The following is a 26,407-nucleotide window of genomic DNA, read 5'->3' on the forward strand; positions in this document are numbered from 1 at the left end:
GTGCACATGTCTCTAGTTGAGCTAACTGCACCGCTGATTCCTTGACTATTCGTGCCGAAGATGCTCCATGGAAGTCTCCTGCCCTGTCTGCGTTTTATTCTGCTTATTTGTTTACTCGTTTTGGCCAGCGTCACGCGAGTACATGAATTTATAATTCTTATCTGTTCCGCGAATCCGCCACCGTCCGTTTCTGTACTAGCCGCCGCTCTGCCTTGAGGGGGGCCTGTTTCACCGTCTGTTTCTGTACTAGCTACTAGCCGCCGCTCTGCCTTGAGGGGTGCCTGTTTTCCCCTCCCGCTCCTCGTTTTACTTTTTTTTCCTCTCTTTTTTTTCTGCCCGCGCCCCGCGGCTGCTCGGTGAACAGGGGACGACATCGCGCTTTTCTTTTTATCTTTATTTACCTTTCCCCCTTTTCTATTATTTTTCTCTTGTGCCAATCTTTCCAGCATCCGATTGCTTTTGCTGTGTTCATGTAGCGGACATGTGAGCCAATTCCAACTCCTTAAGGGGAGGAAGATCTCTGTAACTTCAGTCTTGAGAAAGGACAGGCTCTCTCTCTCTCTCTCTCTCTCTCTCTCTCTCTCTATATATATATATATATATATATATATATATATATATATATATACAGAGAAGTTAAATGAAATGAGGGGCCCGTTTGACAAACTAATAAAGGGAGCTAACAGTCACCGAAACCAAGGAGCATAGGGGAATGTCTTTTTTTTATGCGTTGTGCTTATCAATGGGATATTATAGTACTTAGATTAATAAATTGCTTAACGAAAAAACTTTAAAGCAGCAGAAAAAACAACCATGCCGCCGGTGGGATCCGAACCCACGACCTCCGAATATCGCGTCCGGTGCTCTTACCAACTGAGCTACGGCGATGGCTGTCCAATCTGCTGCTCTCGTGGGTACTTATGTTCATTATATATATATATATATATATATATATATATATATATATATATATATATATATATATATATATATATATATATATATATATATATATATATATATACCAAAAGTGATTTCTGGCAGCTGATTTGGTCAATATAATATAAAATCACCAAAAATTGAAGAAACATAACAGGATTTAATTCACGACGTTTCGGCTGGAGGACCAGCCTTTTTCGAGTGTGAAAAAGGCTGGTCCTCCAGCCGGAACGTCGTGAATTAAATCCTGTTATATTTCTTCAATTTTTGGTGATTTTATATATATATATATATATATATATATATATATATATATATATATATATATATATATATATATATATATATATATATATATATATATACATGCAAAGTTGAGAAACGCATTTAGACAGATTTATTTTGAGTCGACGTTTCGGACAGAGCCTGTCCTTTCTCAAGACTAAAGTTACAGCGATCTCCTTCCCCCTCTTAAAGAGTTGGAATTGGCAAACATGGCTGCCACATAAACAGAGCAAGAAGCAATCGGATGCTGGAAAGATGGGCACAAAAGAAAAATACTAGGAAAGGGAGAAAGAGAAAATAAGAGAAAAAGGAAAACGCGCTGTCGCCCCCTGTCCACCGAGCAGCCGCAGGGAGCGTGCAGGAATTGTCTAAGTCGCAATTCTTCGCAAGTTCGCGTAACTGAGTGATATAAACCTCTGACAGGCATACCAGCGTTCTGTAAACATATCTTGAACCGCGGTGGCGTTCCGTCGTGGCTGAGAACAGACGGTCGCAAGTGCTGAGCGCGGTTTGAAACGCATCTTCGCCTTTCGTAACTTCACTTAATTGAGGTCCCTGGTCTTTCGTTTTAAAATTTCGCTCGTTGCGGGAGGCGTTCCCGAACGACGCTGACCTTCGACGGTGCGCGAATGCAGAAGCATAGCTTTGCGCCGGGATGAAGCAAACTCAGGCGACAGACGCCTGTAAGTAGGTAGAAAACAGTGCCTTCCACTGGTTACATGGTATTTGTGGCTGGCCCGGGATTTCCAGCAATGTACGAGGGTGCGTAAGATCCCGTGAAACTCATAGCGAAGGTTTACCTCGTCGGCACGTTGTTGTATCTTATACGCAAGATCGAACGACACACCGGAGCGAGCGATGTCATGCTGACGTCAAGTTTCCGCCAACCCCCCCCCCCCCTCCCCCCCCTCTACTTTTCCTGCGTCACGTATACGTTGTGCCATGCAACCTGCATGTGGCGAAACACTCTGAAGAAGCGAAACTGAAAGTAAGAGAACCGAAACTCAAAATAAGAGAAGAGAAACTGAAACTGCCGCATAGTTCATTACCTGATGGACATAACATTATCACGTATTACTTAACGTCTTCATAAAACCACTGCTTGTTCCTCTATAGGATTAGCAGCATTAGTCTATGTTTGCTATTAATGACACCCAGGTAATGAACATGATTTACCAACTTAAGTATTGTTGGTACTGGTGTAACACATGAATAATTTATAGACGCCTTTGTGTGTATGTCAGAAATCAAATTGTGAAGCAAGCCTTGAAACTGCCTCGGCATTTCTCATAAAAAAGGATAAAATTATCTTGCTTTCATAGCATGCGTGTCATCTATAACAGATGTTACTGCAATTTTGAGCTATAACTTGAAATCACCCATGCTGTCTGCCATCCAAAATCACTTTTTTAATTATTCAACAAACCTCATAACTCATTTCTGTCACGAAAGGAATGAAATGCTTCACTTATATCTCATTGCTTTGGAATAGTCATGGTTCATTAGGCAATTTAAAATCTGATTCAGGAATATTTTTATTACTTGTTGCACAGTTTGTTCCTTAAATTCAGTACATCCACCAGTGTTGCGTTGGCGCGTGGTTTTCTTTTTTTTTAATTGAGTACAGGTGAATAGCCACCGGATTCTTTGCCGATCGCCCGGTGTGGGTATGTGCCACCTTTTGACAGGCTAACAACATCAACAACATTCGCCTTTCACTTCCAATCATATATGCGCTGCACTATACTTTTTCTTCTACTTTGTATTGATTCCATCCATAATGATGTCAGAGTTCAAAAGACAAATCCTCAATGCTTGCAGATCTTTACTATGCGCCCAATTTTCGTTATTGCGACAATGATGGCACAATATGTAATGCAGAAGTTAATATAGTTCACCGCTACAGTTCGCAAAAGGACTATGAGAGAGAAAGGGCAAAGCACTCACAGCCAAACTACCTTTCACATACTTCTAAGCTGTTCAGATAAAACGACTAAACAGGTAATTTTCCCTAAACTCACTCCATACTACGGCCGGTTTTCAGGCTAGTGAGAAATGTCTGTGTAAGCATGGAGAAAGGGGTGAGCCGGAATTTTGTCATTATTCATTGAAGAAAAAGACAGTAGGCATGGAAGGCATTGGCCACACTATCAGCTTCCGCAAGTTAGATTCACGCAAGCTGCGCTTCAGGTTGATCTGATCTCATTGCCACGAGTGGCTGATACGCAGGCTGACCCCGTCTTCTATTACGACCATATTACCCGTCCCATGCTATACATAGGCCCGCAAATATACTAAATGGTCTTCTTTCTGAACACCTACAGAGTTTTCCTCATCATACGGTTCTATCCACTGATGCCTCCGGCAGCTGTGAGAAGGCGGCGATTGGGACTTATTCATAGGATCTGGTTTGGAGCTATTCCGGTCGTATCCCTGATTATACTCCTATATTCTTCGTAGAGTTTTTGGCTATTGGTTTGCCTCTTCTCAAAATTCCCAGGCGTTTAGCATGGCTCCTTATTCTTGCAGACTGCCTTTCAGTTCTAGTCTCTCTCCAAAATTCCGGAAAATCTTTCTTGAATCGGTAGCTTAGGTTTTTTTTTTCTGTGTACAGTGCGTGAGATCCGCTTTGTCCGGGTACCTGCAGGCATTTGGGTGTCTATTTTAACGAGGTGGCTGATTTATTGGCAAGGTCAGCTCTCAGCGCTCCTGTAATCTATCCCGTCCCTCACCTCATTCTGTTGGAAACTTCACGTTTCCAGCGATTCCAACTTATTTCAGCCAGCTTGAGTGATCCGTTGCTCAGTAGCGTGGACTTTCACCATTTAAACTACCCATTGAATGTCAGGTGGTGTAAATCAAGGTGTTGTGAGGTGTCAATGACGCCTCTGCAATGCAGAATCTCTCACTTAAATTTGTACTTACGCAGTTGCGGGTTCGCTGCGACAAACCTTTGTGTCTCATGTGGGCAAGTTGCAGCATTAGACCATTTTCTCCTTTCTTGCCGGCGGTTCGCAGTTCAAGGAAAGCAGCATTTGGAGGTCCCTCTTTCGAGGTTAGGACTTCTTTGTCTCTTTCAGTTCTCTCGTTCGGTGCGAGCGCCAAGCAATTCCCGTTAAGCATATTTTGTGGCTTCCTTCATGAATACATAAATGCGACTGATTGTTTACCTTGTTACCTGTATACAAAATTTCTGTCGCATGTCCAAAAATGTTTGATTCTGTTCTTGGTAATTCATATTTTTTACATTTAATTGAATTTTGATGTTTTTATCTTGATTGAGTCTTCTACGCCGCCTCCTCACGTCCTTTTTTTTCCCGTGCAAATACTTGATTGGAATCTCCACTCTACCTTGGCCAATCCCCCCGCGTGGGTATGTGCCATATTTACTGAGGTGAAGAAGAAGAAGAGGACTGTGGACTACAAACCTATCTGTACTTATTCTCTGTGTTTTTTTTGTCTGTTTGCATTGTAAGCCATTAGTAGATAGAAAGGCATGCACGTATTGGGGATACCCTGTGCACATGAATGTGGAAAGCAGGCCATGGTTGTCCAAGCATTGGCAACAAAGCAACGGGACCTTCAAGAAACAGGATATTGCTGTGAACCCTCACATGCAATGATTTTCACGCAATTTGAAAATGTGGCAAGTTACAGCAGTCCCGTGGTTACATTGCTGCAAAAGAAGCTAGCTCATTTATGCGGGAGCTTTTTTAGAGGCCGCCAAAAAGGAACATGTCAAAAAGTTACACATAGCATTCTGTTTCATTGATGATGTTTATATGTGTGGTAAACGATATGAGCAAGCTTCTCTTCGTTGGTTTACTGATCTGCAATCCACGCACTGTCATGCAGTACATACACAATCACAGTGCAATTACGGCAGAGCGGTCTAACAACCAGTAACTTGCAAAAACTATACTATGCAGCAAGCTTCTTTGCACAGTATTTGTTACATTTATCGAACAATGACATGGAATTGGTATGGCTATTTCTACTCAATGCATTTCTTAAAGACTCCTTTCTGCCATGCTGTACCTTTTACCCAAAAAGCTTCCTACATAGTCATTTAAATTGCTACGTATGTAGCAATTTGTAGTGTGATTTTTGTAGCAGTTGTCAGAGCCGGAACAAAAAAAATGTTTTTATTTTCCTTAATTCTTCAGTAATCCTGACTATCACGACATGGGCGTTAATGTGTTGGGACAAATTTTTTCAGGCATCACAACTGATGCACCGATGTGTTTGGTACACATTCATCTTCAGACATTTCATGTCTGTTGAGCAAAAAAAATACGAAATAATAGTTGACTGCATTAGTGTTGACTTAGATAACTTGCATCTCACACCATGCTCTTGAAATTCACCTAGCTTTTGTACAGAAGTCTGTAATTGGCTTCATTGTATAGCTTTATGCTTGTTTCATGTAAACTCTGCACACTGCTCTTTTCACCGCACATGGCGACATGGCACGCGGAGCCCCGTGGGAATGGGCGAGGAGGATTCGGACGTCCGCTGCTACTTCGCTGGAATCCAAACACAGCTAGGCACCTGTAAGTCACGGTTAATTTCTGAAAGGCGGCTTTGCCCGCTTCCTTTGGTCGTCTTGTCCATCGTGCGTCGCGTCTCGCGGCGATCCCGACAAAGGGGAGGCTATAACCCCCCCCCCCCCTCACCCCTCCCCCCTGAAGCGGGGGAAAGATTCCGCAGATAGTTTCCCAGAGACATTTTTTCTTTCGTGGGGTCAACGAGGGGTCAAGCGACAGGCCCAAGCCGTGTGGGGCAACGTTCTCTGTTCATTCTAGAGACGCAAGCTTACACTGCAAAGTGAAACCTTGTCTTTCGCCTCCTAATGCAATTAACTAGCAGTCCTGTCCAAAATCATTTCAGCTTGTTATCTGGGTACCACAACATTTTTTTATTTGCGTGTAACTCCAGCCCTTATTCATCATTGTCATTGTAGCCGCTATTGTTTCTCAAGTACCATGCACCAGCGCCCGTCCTGTCTGGTCTTTCTGTGTGGTTTGTGTAAAAATTAGCGCTCTTTTTACTTTTGTTACACAATGTTACACCAACTAGCCCAGCAAGGGGCACAGTTAAACTGAACAAAGGTGTTCTGATAAAGTTTAGTTTGAGGGTAAAAAATTATTTTTTAGCGCTAGACAGCGCTTATCTCGACCTGTCTACAGAAGGCACTGTGCTCTGTATTGCGCAAAAAATTTTCCACCCTTAAACTTGAACGAATTAACTAGCCGTCAAATTCGCACCGCTAAACTTAATTTGTGACATGACTTTATCTGGTTCAGTGAAATTTTGAGGCATTTCGTCACTTATAGTGCATGCGTCAAGCTACCTAATTGCAAACAATAATTCCAATGCTGCGTAAATAAAATTGCATTGGTGGATATGACAATTGTGTTATTTATTGTTGTAGATATGTTTCTTCCAATAACTTGTGTATAAAAAAAACCGCGCCCGTCCTGTCTGGTCTTTTTGTTTGGTTTGTGTAAAAATTAGCGGTGTTTTTACTCTTGTTACAACTCTGTTCAGCTTGTGTTCACATTCTTTTCGTGCTTTCCCAATGCAGTTCACGCTGAAGTAGCTGCCTCCATTAGTTTTCGTTTGTGCCAAAAGACCTTTCGCCAATTCGAACGATACCGACGACACTTCTAGCGTTCGGCAACAAATCGTAATGCTAGCTACCCTCCTTAGAACATCTTCCGCTAGTTGAAATGACACAATATTGCTTTCTTCCACTAGCTTGCCAAAAAAGATGCACCTTGCACGTCACGGTGCTTTCGGCCTCAGTGTCGAAAAACACTGCTCTTGCGACTGCAATTTCGTTCGTCGCAGCATTTAATACACAGCACACGAAGCACACTCCGCTAAATCCGCTGGGAACTCATGCAGCGCCCATAATTTCGAAGGAGGTGTAAGTCCACGCAGGTCGGCGACACTAACAGTTACTTTGTCCGTTGAGCAACACCTTCGCATTCTACGTTGTCCACTGCAGCATCCGCACCATGATCTCTCTCTTGATTGCGGTCCGTGTGGCGAACTTTACATGTGGTATCACATGGCTCCTCTTGCTGCCGTCTTTTTCTTCGGAGCCTTGAAGTTGGAGTGGTCTTGCTAAAGTAGGCGGGCAAGTTCGGGAGAAGGGATGAAACTGCATTACGGGCGAGCTTTGCGATGCCCCTCGGGTATCTGACTTCCTTTCCATTTATAACGTGGACATAATCGCTCAAAGTGAGGTGCGGTTCAAAGTGGAGTTTCCAAACTGCAAAATCGGGGCCAAGCGGCCTGTCAAGCCTGCGCAGATTTTGCTGCCAAACAAGCCTTGGGTTTCATCTTCGGGAGCCTTGAAAAGAGGTAACTTCCGCTCTTGCGCTGCTCTTGCGTACCCAGTTGAGCAGCCCGGCGCGTAACAGCGGTTTAGCCGCCGCCTGGGCGGCATCATCAAGACACTGACGTAGAAGAAGGAACGAAAGAGCGAAGTGCCGCGACGAAAGCAATGCGGAGCGATGTGCAGTAGCAGACGACGAGCGCGCTCGCTTCAAGTGCGGGCGACGACAGAGCCGCCGCTACTTTCTCCCGAAGGAGGCACGCGGCGAACGATGAGTCGGGCCTCCGTTAGAGCCACTCTATAAATGTTCTAGTTCACTGTACCTGCTCGGCAGGCATTGTAAAAACAAAGGAGGCGCTGGCGAAACCGAGCTGCAACAGCTGCGCGCATGCGCCGTGTGAAGTGGGACGAAGATGAAAAAGGAACGCCCAGCGAAACGTAGCGGCGAAGAATTAGGGTAACAACAACAACGTAGCGGCGAAAGACTGACTTTGAAAATCAAGTGACAAAGGTTCACTCGACTAGCTGTAGATATCGCATCACTGCAGATTTGACCAGAGCTAAACCACCACCAATCTTTTTCGTTTCCACACTAACTTGTCCGCAGCGGTGAACTATCGATGAACTATCGGTGAACCGCGAGAGTGCCCAATAGCCCCTAGATAGAGAATCTAGAAGGCATTGGAGGGGCAGGTTGGGAACCGATAGGGAGAAAGTGGGAAGTCACACTGCGAAAATTCTGTCAATTGTTTGTCGTTTTACTCCTAGAGTGAACTAACCCCTGTTTGTGAAACCTGACCCAGAAGAAAGGTTTGTCACCCATCGACAGCGGAAGGCTCCTCGTGCACTCAAAAAAGCGTCGTTAGCGCCAACGGCTTGGTAGCGACCAGCGGCGATCGCGCATGCGCTGAGCTGGCTAACTAGTTGAATTGGCGGCAAGCGGCACTCAGCGAATCCGCTAAGACAGCGAGCGACGACGAGGCTACTTCAAGGCTGGAAGGCCGCGAACCCTCGCGCCCGTACGGACTGCTGTCGGTGCCTGTGCCGAAAGCCGCGCGCTGCAACGTTCGCCTATCATTCCGGCTCAGCGGTGTACCAGGCTTTGCAACTGAATGGAGAGGTGAGCAGAACTTTTTGCAAGTCTACGCAGAGTTTAAACGAGCCCATGAAAACTTTGTAGTTCTTTCGGAGTCTGCGTGAAAAGGTTAAATCCTGTATCAGCATCTTGTTTTAGACACTTGTGTAAAGTGCTAGCTTTGTATAACAACCTGTGCAGCATTTATACCTACTGTCAGTATAGGGCACAAACATGGAGGCTAATGAAAAGACGAAATTAAGTTGAGGTCAGCGCAGCAAACTATGGAAGGAAAAATGATACGAGTAATGTTAGATAGGAAAACAGCACAGTGTGTCAGGGAACAAACGCTAGTTAGGGATACCCTAGTCGAAATTAAAAAAAAAAATTGGCATGGGCAGGCCTTGCGTTGCGAGGGCAAGGTGAACGGTGGTCCTTCAGGTGACGGAGTGGAATCCAAGAGAGGGCAAGCGTGGCAGGGCGCCGCGGAGTGTGAGGTGGAGGGAGATAAGGCAGTCTTCGAGGTAGGGTGACCGCAGCTGGCACAGGAGATGGCTAATGGAAGGCTAAGGGAGAGACCCTGCAGTCCACGTAGTTAAGTTGATGATGATGATGATGATGATGATGGTGAAAGGAATTTATGAACTTGTCATTTTTTTAACGCAGAACGTTCGTGCCGGAGCGTTTATCCCGAGACTTAATACATCGCGAATAAGTTATATCCCACCAGTACGAACGAATTTAATTCGCGCTTTAAAGAAGAATATTTAAGGAGTCTTTTCTAAAAAAACATTCTTACTATCGCTTTCAAACCTGATTGGTCCCTCCAGAACAAACTTTCCACCTGCTTTGATTTTTGACAAATGTGAAAATTTCACCAAAATGTGTTTTCGAACGTTCGCTGTTCGCTGCGGTAGTCAGTGCTGCCAGGCTGAAAGGCAAGCAACCCAAAAATAATGTCTTGGGGGCGTGACGCGATGAGAGTCGTTTGCACACGTGAACTGGTTAGGTACTGGTGAAGTTCTGAATGTGGGGACCAAGCAAACTGAATGTTTTCTTTTTCTGAGACATTGGCAGTTATGTGCTGCATTTCCATGGCAACCCGGTTATGAGTGATCATGCCTCAGAGGTATAAGGTATATTCGCGCAAGTGTGTTTGTTGGGCTTTGAGTCTCTTTGCTAAAATATCAGAATCCAATTCCTCAACGTGAATAGATGTTCTCCCGCTGGGGCTGTAGTCGGATACAAATTAAGTCTGCACTGACCGCCGCACAGAATTTCTTCATGAGGAAAGGTAGCTCACTGTTAAAGCCCAGCTTGTTAACTAAACAGAAGGCTAACCACCAGACTAAATTTTAAGCTCAAGAATTTTGTTTTCTGTGGTTTGCTTGGTAGAGTAAAGCATTAAAAAAACTGTTTTCTTTTACTGTTGTCATCGGAGTAATACAGGACGCCATGGACAGTGGCCCAATATTGCCAGCTACTGTTTTTTAAACTTCTATCCTGCTATGAAAGGGATACGTCATGCGATTTTGTGCAAAGAGGCGATCGACTGGTTTCAGTGAAATTCTGTCTGATTCGCAGAAGTCACAGCGTTTATAAGTTCCGAATAAATTGTGTGGTTGTAGTACTATTTGTGGTAATGGTAGAAAAAAATATCGGTTGCGCTGAAGGGTATGTGTGGCACATGAATTTTTTTACGAACTGCTGTTCTAAAATAAATTCTCCTGTGCCCGGAAGAGCCACCGAAGCCAACAGTGAACGAAAATCATCTTGTTATGCAATCACTTGCCAGCCTGATTATTGTCACCGAGGAACGGTTGACGTACGTAGGGCTGGTTTACGTATACGCGCAAGACGCTGCTGGAACGCGCAAGGCAGCAGGCAGCTCGAGAGATGAAGACGAGGAAACATCTAGCCCCGAGATGGCTTCCAGGTAACACATTTTAGTCGCGATACGGTGTCACTATAGGAGTTGGTAGTGTGGCATTACTCCCCCTCTCTGAAAGACACCGACTCGGTACGGCAGAAGTGGTAGGCAGGACAAGGGTGGTCGCATGTGTCTGGCGTACAGTGTAGACACGCGCGAGGGGCTAGACGGCGTGAACTTCGGAGGTCGGCCGTCTAGAAGAGCGAACGGTTTCCTGGGGAGGAACTTCGTAAGCGTCGAGAACATGCTGGTGCCGGATGCACTCTCGAGCGAGTTGGTGGGCGGCCTCAGCGTAACGAATAAATTGGGCAGCACCAATAACAAAGGAGGTAGTGCTAGCTGGAAGCAGCACTGCATCCAGCATGGTTGTGGCTTCGTGACCATGGACTAAACGAAATCGAGTGAAGCGTGTCGTTTGCTGGACTGCGGTATTAAAGGAAAATGTGTGGTAAGGGAGTATGGCGTCCCAGTTACGGTGGTCCGCGGCGACATACATGGAAATCATGTCGGCGATCGTCGTGTTGAGCCGTTCGGTGAGGCCGTTCGTTCGAGGGTGGTAAGCGGTTGTTTTGCGGTGACTGGTGCCGCTCAGGCGCATAAACTCCTGCATAAAAACCGAGGTGAACGCTGTCCCACTGTCAGATAAAACGATGGTGAGTGCACCGTGACGAAGCAGAATGTTTTGGATAAAGTTTGCAATTTCGTCAGCGGTACCACGAGGAAGAGGTTTAGTCTCACAGTATCGGCTGAGGTAGTCAGTGGCGACCACAATGTAGCGGTTACCCAGCGAGGACTCCGAAAATGGGCTGAGTAACTGTATGCAGACTTGATGGAAGGTACCTGAGGCGGATCAATAGGCTGCAGTAGGCCGGCTGGCGTAGTCGTCTGCGTCTTGCGACGCTGGCACTCGGGGCAAGTTCTTACCTAATGCTTCACAACTGCAGCAACCCTGGGCCAGTAGTATTTTTGTCGTATTCGTGCCAAAGTTCGACAAAAACCCAGGTGACCAGAAGATGGGTCTTCATGGCACGCCTGCAGGACTTCGTCGCGAAGAGCCGTAGGCACTACGAGTAGATAAACTGCTTCCGTCGTGCTGTAGTTTTTCTTATACAGGATGGCGTCGCGTAAACAGAACGACGACAATCCGCGTGAGAAGATTCGTGGGGGAGACTGAGCGCTTCCTTCCAGATACTCAATGAGGGGCCGTAGTTCACTGTCGTCTCTTTGGTGTTGAATCAGAACGGACGTGGATATGGCGCCAAGAAAAACTGAATCGTCGTCGGTGTGAGCTGGGGGGTCCTCGATAGGAGCACGAGGCAAACAGTCGGCATCACTGTGCTTCCTATCAGACTTATAGACTATGGTGACATCGAATTCCTGAAGTCGAAGGCTCAAACTCTCGAAGTCGAAGACGTGCAAACTGTCCCGAGGGATCTTTGAGGTTCCCCAGCGAACACAGCGAGTGGTGGTCAGTGACGATCCTGAAAGGGCGGCCATATAAGTACGGGCGAAATTTGGTCACTGCCCACACAATGGCCAGACATTCTCTTTCGGTGGTGGAATAGTTTGCATCAGATCGTGACAAGGTGCGGCTAGCGTGTGCGATAACGCGTTCGAGACTATCCTTCCACTGCACAAGGACCACACCGAGGCCGATGTTGATGGCGTCTGTGTGCAGTTCAGTGGCGGCTGACTCGTCGAAGTGTCCAAGGATGGGCGTACTTTGGAGACGAGTTCGGAGGTCTTCAAAGGCCTTCTGTTGCTCCAGGACCCAGATGAACGGTTCGGAATCTTTCGTGAGGCGGGTGAGAGGCTCAGCGATCAGGGAGAAGTTCTGCACAAAACGCCGATAATAGGCGAAGAGATCCAAAAAGCGGCGCACGCCTCGCTTATCGGTGGGCAGAGGAAAAGCAGCCACGGCGGCTGTCTTATCGGGGTTGGAGCTAACCCCTTTAGCACTCAAGATGTGGCCCAGAAACTTCAACGCTTCGAAAGCGACTTTTCGGGCTTCAGGGAAAGACCGGAAGACCGAATTGCATCGAACACAGCGCGCAGGCGTCTTAGGTGCTCTTCGAACGTATCAGGGAAGATGACAACGTCATCCAAGTACACGAGACAGGACTGCCATTTCATATCAGCACGAACGGTGGCAATCATCCGCTGGAAGGTTGCAGGAGCCCAGCACAGGCCGAAAGGGAGCACCCAGAATTCGTACAGACCGTCCGGTGTAATAAAGGCGGTCTTTTCCCGGTCGCGTTCGTCCACCTCGATTTGCCAATAGCCGCTGCGTAAATCTAGCAATTAGAAGTACTTGGCGTGGCGCAGCCGATCCAGGGAGTCATCAGTGCGCGGCAGATGATTTAAACGTCGGTAATCAACGCAGAACCGTAGGGTTCCATCTTTCTTTGCTACTACAACAGGCGACGACGCCCACGGGCTCGTTGACGGCTGTATCACGTCGTCCTGGAGCATTTCTTGAACTTGGCGGCGAATGGTATCACGCTCCTTCGAATAGATCCGGTAAGGCGGCCGACATAACTGCCGCTGGTTGGCGTCGACTATAATTCGGTGCTTTATGAGCGGTGTCTGCCTACCTTAGAGCTGTAGGTGTTTGCAGCGCACACGAAACACGGACGGACAGAAAAGGGAACGTGTTTCGTGTGCGCTGCAAACACCTACAGCATGAAAAACCAACTAGCCCAAGAAAAGACGATTCTACCTTAGAGGTCGAGGCAAAGCAGTCACAGAAAGACTGGATAACGCTTTCGAGGCAGCGTTCATGATTCGACGGGAGGTTTGGGTTCACGTCAGTTTTTATGGGAGTGGTCGGTGCCTCCACTGATGCCGAGGCTTCGGACATAGCGTGCTGTCGCGCGAATTCGATGAGTTCTTCGAAATACGCAATAACTGTTCTGCCAGGCAAACACTGGGGTTCACAGCCAAAATTGGTCCTCAAGAGTTCGGTCGGTCATTGTTCAGCTCAACAATTCCGGAAGCAACACAGACTTGCCGACAAAGGAGCAGCGACATGTTTTTTTTCAGCGATTCCACGAGTTCCGGTGATGTGGTCGCGATATACGGTAACAAACATGCTAGCTCTTGACAAGATCAATACGTGGTGGTCAAAGACGCGTAAATTAGTCCCGCGTGGCTCGGGATCGCCGTCAACAGGGGGTTGAGTGGAAAATGACACGACGAGCTCCTGAAGGTTGATGACAGCTCTGTACTCCCGAAGGAAATCCAAACCGAGTATCTGGTCTTTGGAGAACTCGGGCAGCACAGCAAAGCAACTACGGGAAAGTAGCACCGCGGATCTTTATTCGTGACGTGCAGACGCCAATTGGCGTAACCACATGGCCCCCGGCGGTGCGGATCTGTGGTCCAGACCAAGGGGTCAGAACCTTTCTGATGGCCGTGGATAACCGACTGCTCATTACAGAAAAATCAGCGCCGGTATCCACAAGTGCGGTCACATCGCGATTATCAGCGATTACTTTGGATGTCTGCAGACATCAGTTGGTCACAGCACGTCGTCGTCGTTGAGGTCGTCGGGTGAGGTCGTCGTCGGTCGGATCATAGCCGCGGATCGTCGGGTGGAGGCTCTTGACTTGATCCAATAGCGGCGGCCCTACCCCCGGGGGACGCCGTCTTCAGTTTTTGCGATGTGAGGACGCGCCTCTGAACTGGCTAGAAGAAGACGGGCGGCTTGGCGAAGAAAACCGCCTTGGGGATGGCGACCGGAACTGGCGTCGCTGCGAGGTCGTTGGCTGCACGTTATCGGACAGATATTGCTCGATGTCCCGCGGCCGTTCTTCGTAGCGTGGTCGATATGCGTCAGGTGAAAACCCCCTTAAGCCCATTCTGCGGTAGGGGCAGTGGCGGAGGATGTGGCCGGGCTCCTCGCAGTTGTAGCAGAGCGGCCTATTGTTTGGCGTACGCCACACGCGCCCTTTGCTCATGGTGGACCGGGGCTCCTGCGATATGATTGGTACAGCTGCAGTTCGGTACCGCAGTGAAGGCACAGGAGTGATGGTTTAACGGCTTGTCTCAACTGATGTCAAGAGCGTCCTCGAGGCCAGCGTACATGGACCGTTACCCAGAGGCTCTGCCAAAAATGTCACCGAGGAACGGTTGACGTACGCAGGGCTGGTTTACTTATACGCGCAAGACGCTGTTGGAACGCGTCAGGCAGCAGGCAGCTCGAGAGGTGAAGACGAGGAAACATCTAGCCTGGAGATGGCTCAAGGCTTGCCAACTGCCAGGTAACACAGTTTAGCCTCGATACGGTGCCACTATAGGGTTGAGTAGTGTGGCAATATTGCCTGCCTGCGGACAGTCCACGTTGCCGTTTTGCGCGCTGTTGTGCATGGTTTGAGTTGGCTATCATGACTTTTCCCAGTGCGGCCTCGAGCAACCTATTTGCGTCTGTTCACTGTAACGGTAGCCGCTCTGCGAGCAAGACCTTCCGACCTGCATGTCAAGTGAATCTGCTCATCCGTGTAATCCTGACTATAGTGCCGGCATTTAAGGCGGGCGCAAGGGAGACTAGGAACTTGCTCCTGGATAACATTCTCTCTTTCCTTCCTCCTCTCTCTCGTCTTATTAGGACCATGAACGCTTCCTCTGCTCAAGACCCCTCGAGTTTGGAGAGGCAGGGCGATGTCCTCGAGGTGGGAGCCGAGGCTGTGTGGTCGCTGTCTTCCTGCAAGCCCGGTAAGCTATGAGGATCCTCCCGACCGTCACGAACGGCAAATCATGGCTGAGAGTTTTGAGGTATCCTGTCAACGCACGTTTTTGCAGGACTTGGCATCGATCAGCTGCGAGACAACTGCCTGAATACGTACTGGCGATCGGATGGGCTTCTACCGCACGAAGTCAATATTCAGTTTCCCCGCAAAACGGCAATACAGGCGGTCTGTATCTATGTGGATTACGAACGCGACGAGAGCTACGCACCTAAAAGGTACTTGGTTTTTCCCCCTCTCATCGACATTTCGTGCAGTTCCACAGAGCGCAAAAAAGACCGTCGCGGTGGCTCAGTGGATATATGGCACATTGCTGCTGACCCGAAAGGCGCGGGTTCGATACCTGCAGCGGCGGTCGCATTTAGGTGGAGGCTAAATGTTAGAGACCCCTGTACTGTGCAGTGTTAGTGCACGGTAAAGATCATCAGGTGGTACAAATGTCCGAAGCCTTTCACTACAGCGTCCTTCATAGTCTGAGTCACTTAGGGACGTTAAACCCCCGTAAACTATTAATCAGAAATTTTTTCGAAACCACGTGAGCTTCGAGATGGGCTTTTTAGTGTCGACGCCACGTTTGCCGTGTCTATTTTGTGCCCGCAAGGGTTCTCGTCCAGGAGGCTGGGTGCGAGTTTCTTTGTCATTTACTTGGAGTCCAAATGCGATGCCGCTCTGAATCATCACGATGCGTCGTTTCACTAACAAACGTTTAGTGAACGTCAGCGCCTCATCGGAATGCCATTTTCTTCTCGTATTTCTTATTTCTGCGCCTCTGCGTTGCGTGCCATATCTTTGCCTCTGGAATCGTATCCAGGGGAGAAAAGCCGTCATGTACAAATTGTCAGGCTAGCACCTGCAGGCACGAACCGATGCGCCACGAAGAGCTGTGCTGTTCGGTGAACGCGCGTGTCGCCCGGAAACTTTCGACTCCGTCTGAAAGCGCGTTGTAGCACGTTCTAAGTCCCAGCTACTGCAATTCTACCGCATCCTACAATGTCTGTCGGCATAGCTTTCACCAGGAAACTGTTGGGGGTCTTGCACCCGCATCCAGCCTGCGTGAAGATGCCCGGCGCAACGTGCGGTGACCGAGCTGCGTGTACGTGCTCCTCTGGGTGTCCACTGACGTTGAAATCAGGAGTTTTTAACGGGATACTAAGATAGGCGAGCATGCTTACCACTGTACAAGAGATGAGCATGCGACCGTGTCTGGAAAAGAAAAAAATGGTTACCGCTGTGGTTGGTGTAAGATTTAAACATATAACGTATCCTAATGTCCGCTGTACCCCCCCCCTCCCCCCCTGTTTTTTTATTTTTTTTCCACCGCGGCGGCTCAGTCGCTTTGACGTTCGGCTGCTTATATCAAGGTCGCGCTATGGAATCCGGCGGCCGCATTTTGCTCGAGTCCGAATGGAAATCCGGCAGTGCGCTCTTCATGTCACTCCATGTTGAAGAAGCCAGGGAGTAGGAATTGTTCGGTTGCCCTCCACTATGGCGACTCACGAAGGCCACGTGCAGCTGCGGGACGTGAGACACCACATACTGCGCCATTGTCGAGGCAATTTAGTCGCTCAGTCATGCCCTGTCTCCTCGTGACCTCATGGTCACGAAGCAAGCTCAGCTAGGGTCGTGTTTTTTCCTTCCCTAACTCAGTAAATCTATCTCATCATCTGCTTTCCCCGTCTACGCTTGGCTTCCACTTTTCCCATGATTAAGGCCTTTCTCTAATTAATCCTGCCCTCTCATTATGAGGCGAATGTGCTGTTGCTTTATGTTCAGGATTTCACGTTGCAAGGTACGCTTAGGGGTAGAGAGATGGATAAGGTACTTACTGTGATATACATATGAAAGGAATCCGCACTCACTGAAAGCGAGGAGAGTACAGGGGAACTTTTTTTTTAAAGTGAAAGTTTTACTGGCCTAGTCAAGCCAAGACCATCGGGGCCATAATTTGACCTTCAAGTGGAGGACCGGTGGAGGTGTGGCAGCCAGGTGACATACGCGACACTAGAGCAATAGGCCGCCTGCGTCCATCTGGTTCATCGTCGTTGGAAGCTTTGTAGACCATTGATTTTAAATAAAGCAAAGGCGCTTTCTGGTTCCCTGGGTCAGTGGACACCCCAGTCGCGCTTTCAGGTGGGTGGTGGCGGCATCAACCAGCAAAAACTATGCTTTCGCACATTTTGTACTTAGCAATGCTAAACCGCCAGCCATTTTGATTTTCAGGTGTAGCTACAGGAACACGAACACTCAGAAATAAAATGTTGAACAGCTGCCGTCGCAGCAGAATTGTCTGTAGGGTAACTTAACATGTTTTCTCTTCCTCTTCTTTATCCCGAAATTTCCGTATGTCAACAACTTCCCTGCTCCAGTAGCAAGGAATTAACTCTTGAGCAGCACACTTCGCTGATCGTATTAACCGGTATTATGAGCTGCGACTGGCGGAGGTCGTGGGTACGTATCCCTCCGGCAACATATGCTCTTTTCTCCTCTGCACTAAGTATCGTTCATGTAAATGATTACGTTCAGTTGGTAGAGCGACTGCTCGGCTGAAACGTGGTCCCGGGTTATGGCCCCGGACCAGGGCAAATTTTTCTTTAATCACGAAGTTTCTGGGAAAGCTGTATGGCTTTCTTTTGTAGCCGTACGGCTGCGCTTGGGTGGATGCTAATGAGTAATTACTCCCTTATTAAAAGCTCGAAGGAGACAGCGTACTTAGAAAAAAAAATTTTGGGGTATTACGGACGCAGTAGTGGATGACTCGAGGTTAGTTCAGACCACCTGTTGTTCTCTAATGGGCGCCGACATCGCACAACACACGGGTGTTTTTGCATTTCACCTGCATCGAAATGCGGCCGCCGCGGCCAAGATTTCATCATGCGATCTTTGGACCAGTGGCCGAGCGTCAATGCCATTGAACCACTGCGGTGTGTTCAACGTAATTAATGAAGAAGGCAGTTGCAGGAAGCATGGAATGAAGCCAAAGGTGTATTATGACACTTTTACGGCAGCAGCCTTTTTACAGAGCCCACCTAGAGCCAAGCTACAATGCAACCCGCATGGCTGGCTCGACGCCCTAGCTATAGCGCGAGATAGGCACGAACTGCGGAGAAGCAGATGGCTGAGATGAGACAGAACTGAGAACGCGATAGGTGGGATCCAGACTTCGCGCGGCGCAAACGACTTTCGCCCGACCTGGCGGCAAAGCCACCGCGCAGCTTAAGATTTAAAAAAAGGGGATTTAGAGGGAGCCAGAGCTAAAGCGATCCCAGAGGTATCACATGGCCGATGTTAGAGGTATGGTATGGTGCTATGATGAGTCTGCGATGTCTCAGATAAGAGGAGCAAGTGGTGTAGTATTTTTGTTAGTGGAATGGCCGACGAAGACGCTTCGACCGCCGCCACGTAAAGCAGCGTGAAAGTCGTCGCCGCCGCGAAAGTCGTGCGTGGTGCCGAGCGGGAAGCTTATCGGTACAGGAACCAGACTGAGAATCGGCGTCATGTGAAGAGTGCCCGTGAAAGATTGTAGAAACGTGTGCTGTGCGTTCGCCTCAATGCGCAACCCCGCTGACCTGTCAGCGCTTCAACTGCGCCTATCTGCAGGCGTGCGTAAACGACCCGCTGGTAGTGGTGGGCGACTTCAACATAGAAGCGACACATGAACACTTCATTGAATATATGCCGAACTTAGGCCGGCAACTAGCTTAGGACGCAGAGAACCCAACGACAAAAATTGACTTAAGGTCAAAGCTTACATAAAGCTGATTAGCCCGCACTTTAGCGACCACAAGGCCGTACTTATGCCCTGTGAAAAGTTTTGAAAAGATAGGCGTTACGGAATATCGCCCGTCTGTTTCTTACCTCGGCAGCATGAGAAGCGGCTCAATCACCCTCTCACTCGCGGCCACTCGCACGCACATCCACTCACTCACGCTCACAACCAGTTACATTCGCACTCGCACTCATGTCCACTCGCACTCACAATCACTCACTCAAACTTATTACCAGTAGCACTCACTCACACTTACGACCACTTACAATCCCAACCACACTCACGCCCACTCACACTCATAACCAATCCCTTACGCTCATTCCACGTTAACGCTCGCTCACCTCTAGCATAGCCTGGGTTGCAGAGATGTGGTGCTGAGGCATCCGAGGCTGTGGCGGTCTCTTTGGCCGATTTTCAGTTTCGATGCCCTAAGGAAGTGGTCACTTATCACGCATCTTCCATGGCCCGAACCTGTGTTACGCACGTGTGCTTCCGCGCTTGCTGCTGAGACGATGAGTGCCTCTCTGGCGTCAGCTAAGATGCATAGATACGTTTTTTAATGGTACCTAAGCAACAATGATGAGTTTGCTTTGACAGTGATGTGTCCGTGTGAGCACGCACGAACACATTGGGGGCAAGTGGCGACTATGAATGCCTTTCGCGGCGTTGGAAATCGAGTGTTCTTGGAAAGCTCGAGCGAGTTCCTCACGAAAAGAGAAATGGCTTGAATGGGTCCCAAATACAGATTTGCCCTGCGGAAAAAGGATCCAAAGGAGAGTAGCCATTGTCAATGCATTTACAAGAGCCTCTTGGGCTTACTTTTGGGCATGGTTAAGAGCAGGGCTGCCTTCGTCTAGCCGGAGCAGGTATGCGCGACCGATCTCTGGACACGCCTACAGTGCAGCATGTTGCCTGCGCCGTGCGCAATCTCTGTCTGAAGGAGGTTTAAGAAACCAGCGCGGTGTTGTCGCTTGAGGCCAATGCGTGCGGAGACCACGAGCGCATCTGAGCAGGCATAGGAAGTACTATAAAAAGAAAAACGATATGTGTAACGTTTAGGGACAGGAGGCAGAGTGGGTCAGGAGTCAAAGGTGCGTTAATGGCATTCTAGTCGAATTCAAGAGGAAGGAAGCTTCCAATGGAAGGTAAGCGTAGCAGGGGGCGGTACAAAATTAGATGGGCAGATGAGATTGATTACGATATTTGCGGTGATAGGACAGGACAGGATTAAACGGAATGTTACGGGGGAAGCCTTTCTCCTGCAATGGGCGTAGTCGGGCTGATGATGACGATGAGTTCGGTGCGTTCTTGGTCGAGGAAACATCGTCCCTGGAAGAATGCGTATGCAACTTACTTCTGAGCCATTTTGCAGTGCATGCCATACTGAAACGGTAGGATTCTTCGGGAAAAAAACCTATATCCAGAAGTTCTTAGAGGAAATCGTAACATCCGGTTCAAAGAATTACATATGCTGTCCAGATATCCCGGAGGGGGGGGGGGGTAAAATTGCTGAAATAAAGCACGTAACAGAAGTTATTTTACTTACGACATTGAGAACACCAAGATATAACAATTGCATTTCACACGCCCATCTCACTTGCCCAATGCCAAATATTGGGCGCGACAAATCAGACTCATGCCTTGCACACACGATATTTTTTTCTCTGGGGGAGAGGGTACAGGAGCTTGCTTCTCACCTCGTTCTTGTTCTAAGAGCAGTCCAGTGTCCAACATGCTGGCATCATTCGACCTATTTACAAAAAGTTCCCTCCTCCCGCCACCATCCCCCTGTTTTCTTTTCGTGAAATTTTTTTCGGATGGTTTTTCTTCGCTCCCTTTTCGGTGTTCGCAGTTTTAACAGCAGCATTCACGTGCAAGATACTTTTAGGCGAAGCGAAAACTGCCGCCCAAGCTTTGTTCTTATTCGCTTTCATACGATTGTACTGATTTCCTTTTGCAGTGTTTTCCCGAGCGAAAATGCTACCAATAATAAGAGACATTATATTTTAGATCTCTTTGCCGAGTATTGGAGAATTCAGTTTCAACTGTACGTCCAACCACTCGAAAATAATGCGGCAAATTTGGTTGCCACCTCATATAACCACTACCGAGAATAGCCGCAATGTTTCGTCACCATCGGCACGAAACAAGCATTTCTGCAGCAGATTGGAACATCAAAAATTACCACTTCGGCTGTCTGAAAGGCGTAAAAGAATCACTATGTCTGATGTTATGCATACAAAAATAAAAATCACATGCTTGATTTGCCACGCAGGGCTCCTTCAAGTACATGATAGAAAAAAGAACCTCTGTTGTTACCTAAAGGCACGCTTCGTTTTCGCGTTGTTTTCCGGCTTCAGCCTAGATTGAGCAGTTCAAGAGCCGGGCCAAGTAGGTCACGTTCTTTGCGTCGGCAATGGGAGGCTCCGCTTGTTTTGAGACCGGTTCAATAAAGAAATTATGACCAGAGCAGTGCTCTATAAAACACACATCCGGGCACAGAAAAAAACTACGCGTCCACTGCAGTGCTCGAGATCCAACCTTACTGTAGCTATTGCTGTGAAGCGGGCAGTCATTGTTTCAGCAGCAAGCATTGGAACTCTGCGTCTATGAGCTCGAGCCGCGTAGGAGGTGTGACAAGAGGCATTTACATTTTTAACAGAGGCAATGCGAAATTCTATCTAAGGATCTGACACAACCCGTAGCGGCTCATTGCACCAGCGAAATGACTGCGCTCGTGCCAACGGTGAACTAGTAAGGCAAACAGCAACGAAATATTGCCGTTCCCATGCCAGAAGAATCCCCTGCTTCGGGCGCCCAAAGACTCTGCCGTCGCGAAACACACAGCGGACACCGTCGACGCGAAACACAAGCTGCAAACTTCGATGTCGCGTATATTCCACACTCGCATCCACTCGCCGCTCACGTCCACTCCCGTCCACTCACATCAACTCGCAGCCACTCATGTGCACTCACTACCCATCTCCCCTCACAGTCACTTCCACTCATGGCCACTCCCACTAATATCCACTCACCTGCACTCAGACTCATCTCCATTTACGTTCAGTCACATCCGCTGACTCGCACTCACGTCCACTCACACACACGACCAGCCACTCACACCCACAAACGTTAGTGTAAGTGAGGCGGTATGAGTGCACTCATAAGTGGGTGTGTCTACCTAAGCTTACCACAGCACAGCCCCCCTGTTCTTTACTGCGACCGTACTGCGCTGCCTAAGCAAAGCGCCAAAGCAGCACAGCGCACGGTAAACCGACTCTGGAAGGAAATTTACGCGCTAAGCAACAAAGTTTATCAATGCCTGACTTTTTTTGGAAAATGCGACTGTATTACGTGAAAGTGAAAAGCATTTACTGACATCCGTCTTCAACAGCCTGAAAGATAGTACAACAATTATAATCATCCCTCGTGGCGAAGCGAAAATTGTATTCATTGGCGTGCACAGTTCTCTCTATAAAGGAGGGGGGGGGGGGGGGGGGGGGGGCGAAGTGCATATTGTAACGCCTTTTCTTGATTTCTGGGTAGAAGAGAACAACATGTAGCAAATTTGCCGCCCCATAATAGGACGCCCAATTCCTCCCTTGCTCTGCTAATTTGTGCCCGCCTAGCTGTGTTGCGACGAATAACAGCCCTAAATGGCGTGAGCAGAACTACCAAGTTTATTGTCACCGCTCGTTTACAACCTCGTGTCCTCAGCTACATCCCATATTGTGCGCAAGTCAATGGCAAAAGTAGAAAATTCGCTTTCAACGTGTAACTTGGTTTTATACCACGCTTTGTCCTACCTATACTTACGTAGGTTCCCTATTATTTCACAGTCCTCGCATAAAGAACAAATGCATCATAACAAATATCTTACGTCCTGAAAGTACGTTGTCTCTGCCACGTGTTGCCTCTATCGTCGCTTAGCAGACATGGGCGCCAACACCGACAGGGCTTTTGCGTGCTTTTGAGAAAAGCTTAGCGGACAGCGTTCGTACTGACGTGAGCTCTCGGCGCACACGCCTATTCTGGTTGCTTCTGCCTGCCCGCGCCGTGATAAGGCGTTGATGTATCGCCCGGTCTACGGTCTCACGATACTCCAAGATAATTGGTCGGTTGCACGTGACTGTCACAATGCTACTTTAGAGCCCTATTGTCTTTCGCACACGTCGCACACGTCGCACACAAGATTAAATTCATTGCCTACAAATAACTCGCATTCGCAGCTTTTTGGAGCTGCCGCCATCTCGCTATTACAGTCATTGCGTCACCTGTTCTCGCCCCCGGATGCGTCTACGGGATCGGTTCGGGGCGCGGCCTGTGCAGATTGCCAGTCTTGGTGGCGCTCTTGTTCGGACTGCGCCGCTCGTTCAACATGCTATACGGCGCACAATTGCCCTCGCGTGCTGCAGGGTTTTTGTAGCCAGGCGGTGGCGTTAAACATGATGATTGCGTGCTGTTTAAGCTTGCCATTATGTTCCGTTCGAGTAACACCTCCACGAGCTCTGAGCTTCGCACGTTATATTGGGTGCATGCAACCCACGGCACACGGCAGCGCCCGGCGCGTTTGTTTCTTACAGCCGATGATGTTCTTTAGGCATGGCGCCCTCAGGTGGAATTGTTCGTTTTATTTTATTCACACCTCACTACGCACTTCATTTTCGGTTCTCTTACTCGGCATAACACGCAGAGAAACATGAACGCAATGCAGAGAGCAACGCACTGCACCCCGTGGTGAGAATTTTTCTCCCACGCCGCAGACTCTGCTCCGGTATGTTTACGCCTCTGTGGTCTCCGCTGCTCACGTCACAGGGCCGTCATTCTTGATTTCGCCCTCTCGCACTCCTGCGTAGGTGTTATGCCCAAGAGTGTAGTGCTGTTCAGGTGGTCGGTGTGCGATCTCCGCACCCAGGCCACTCCCCCCCCCCCTCACCCCACCCTCCTGACACTCCTCTGCAACTGCGCAGAATGCTACACATATCGAACCACGAACGGACGGTTTAGGCTAAAGGTGCTGCTTTAAATCAGCTAACGCCGGTCAAATTCAGTTTGCTTCCCACATTGCTGATTCATGTAGCCCCATGAACGAAGGTGCCCGCATGGTTACAGTGTTAACATTTGGTCTGACCTTTGCTTTCAGAATCGCCGTGAAAGTGGGAAGCACTTTCCACGACCTGCGGGTGGTCGATACTGTTGACCTGAATGAGCCAACGGGATGGGTGCACATTGCAACTGAAGACTCGGCTGGCCGCCCTGTCCGCGCCTTCCATGTGCAGATTGCAGTGTTGGCGCCAACCACAAGGATGGCCTGGACACCCGCCTGCGGCAAATCAAGTTGTACTCTCCTGTTAAGCGAGCAAGCTTCGGCGTCTTGCCCGGCGTCAACTTCACGAGTGCGGAGTGCATTGCCTTCAGCACCATCCGCTGAGAGATCAGCGTTTAAACATTCTCCTACCGCATGCACGATACAGCTTCATGACATTTTGTACTGATTTAAGATACTTAAAGTGATTCCTTTCTGCACCAGTGTCGCGTTTTGATACCTTATCTTCAAAATTCGGCTATTCTTATCTCTACTCTTGCTCAAGGTCAAGCATAATTCACTGCACGGAAGAATCTAAAGCAGCAGTTACGTCGTTATTAATCGCCGAAAGGGAGCAAGTAACTCTTAGACGTCAGCAGTAGTTGTACACAAAGGGCTACCTAATGTCATATGACATGTTGGGTTGCTCCAAGTATTGTTCGTCAACCTCTGTGCGTTCAGATATGCCCGATATCGTGAGCGCACCACGCAGTTTTAACGAAGATTATAAGGGAAAGTGAACCGCGATGTTCGTTGTGCTGAAGACAGCGTTATAGTATCGCGCGTGTGTGTAGTACCCAGACCAAAATAGTGAAACAGGACTTCGCAACAGAGCATCATCTTCAATGTTATCTTGTAATCCACATAAGAACCGGAGGGGAAATAAGAGCGCCGGTCGAGCCAACACTGCTGCTCTGCCTTTATAGTCCAAAGCATGACTCGCTAGTACAACGTCAACTGGAGCATAATGCAAAAAAACAGCGCGAACAAACGGGGACTAGACGAAGAATACACAGGAACAAGCGCTGACTCTCAACTAAAGTTTAATCACAGGAAGCACACTTATAAAAGGAAACAGAAAACGAAAAAAAACACAAAATCAGAACGCATGTGTTACTATGTGATGTCCAGATATGTCCAGAACTTCAAGTGATTTGCGGGATCCTGCAACCGTCCAAAGGACATGCCCGCCGCGTATGTAAAATCCTGTCTTCGGAATGGAGGCACCAAGGCCGGTTTTTCAAGGACCGCCTGAGAGTTGCCTGTGAGCACAGCGGAAGTCCACATCACCATCCTCGTTTGTACCGTGAATGGTGCAAAACCGTTGACGAGTGCACTGAGTTCTTGTGGAGCAGGGTTCGACCGAATCTCCCGTCAAGGAAAGGGACGTCGCAGAAACCAGGAAAAGTGATTGTACTTGGTGATACGCCCTCTACCAAAACCGCATGAAGCCCTTCTTCAGATGGGCCCAAAATTCTGTGTTGAGCCACACCTGCGAGGGGAAGAAAAGGTGACCATGGCGCGATAGATTCTCGCCTGGCACCGGATGAGTCTCGACCCAGGTGCGTAGAGGAATGTACAGCGGTTTTAGCCAGGACCTCTACGGCGGTCAAGCATGGAAAGGGATTCGGATCACTGATTAACTTCCTTGTCTCGAATAACTTGCGACTGGTAACTGCGGATAAAGAAGGGTGTTTTGTAGTCATACCTGAATCATTATTTTCGGATAAAGCATTAGTAGCCATCGAGAAGAACTTTCAGCCGGTCTCGGCGAAGTTACAGAAGGTAAAAAGCAGAGCGGTGCAACTGCTTGAACAATTGAATCTGGAGCGACTTAAAGGGAGTGTAGTTAAGGCAAAAAGCAGCTGTTTAAAGATTTTCTTCTCTGCTAAGACACATAAAACGGGATTACCATTTAGGGCCATAGTGACGGAAAAGAGCACCTGGCAACGAAATTTCTGGATATTTGCAGAAACTTATGGCAGCTTTATCTATTAATGATCCTTTTAAGGTACCAAACTCTGAGTGTGTCGTCAAGTTTTACAGGCGCATAACCCAGGTTCATGCTCGGCTTTCAGCATTGATGTGGTAGATTTATACTACTCCCTGCCGCACAAGAAATGATGTCTGCTGTTTCTGATTGCATCACTTCGGACAATGATGAAGAACAGTTTATAAGTGTTTGTGGTATTGCTGTATCTGGGTTCCGTGAGCTGTTGTCTTTTTATGTTAAAT

At 48.3% G+C, this 26,407-nt stretch overlaps 1 pseudogene across 1 annotated transcript; it reads left to right on the forward strand.

The window, feature by feature from the left end:
- Positions 1-15,185: 15,185 nt before the first annotated feature.
- Positions 15,186-24,534, forward strand: LOC144121295 (anaphase-promoting complex subunit 10-like; annotated as a pseudogene). Its single transcript, XR_013312594.1, has 3 exons — positions 15,186-15,288; positions 15,376-15,538; positions 24,230-24,534. The product of XR_013312594.1 is annotated as an anaphase-promoting complex subunit 10-like (transcript).
- The last annotated feature ends 1,873 nt before the right edge of the window (positions 24,535-26,407 follow it).

The sequence above is a fragment of the Amblyomma americanum genome, chromosome 1, assembly GCF_052857255.1.
Source record: "Amblyomma americanum isolate KBUSLIRL-KWMA chromosome 1, ASM5285725v1, whole genome shotgun sequence".
Classification (NCBI taxonomy): Eukaryota; Metazoa; Arthropoda; class Arachnida; order Ixodida; family Ixodidae; genus Amblyomma; species Amblyomma americanum.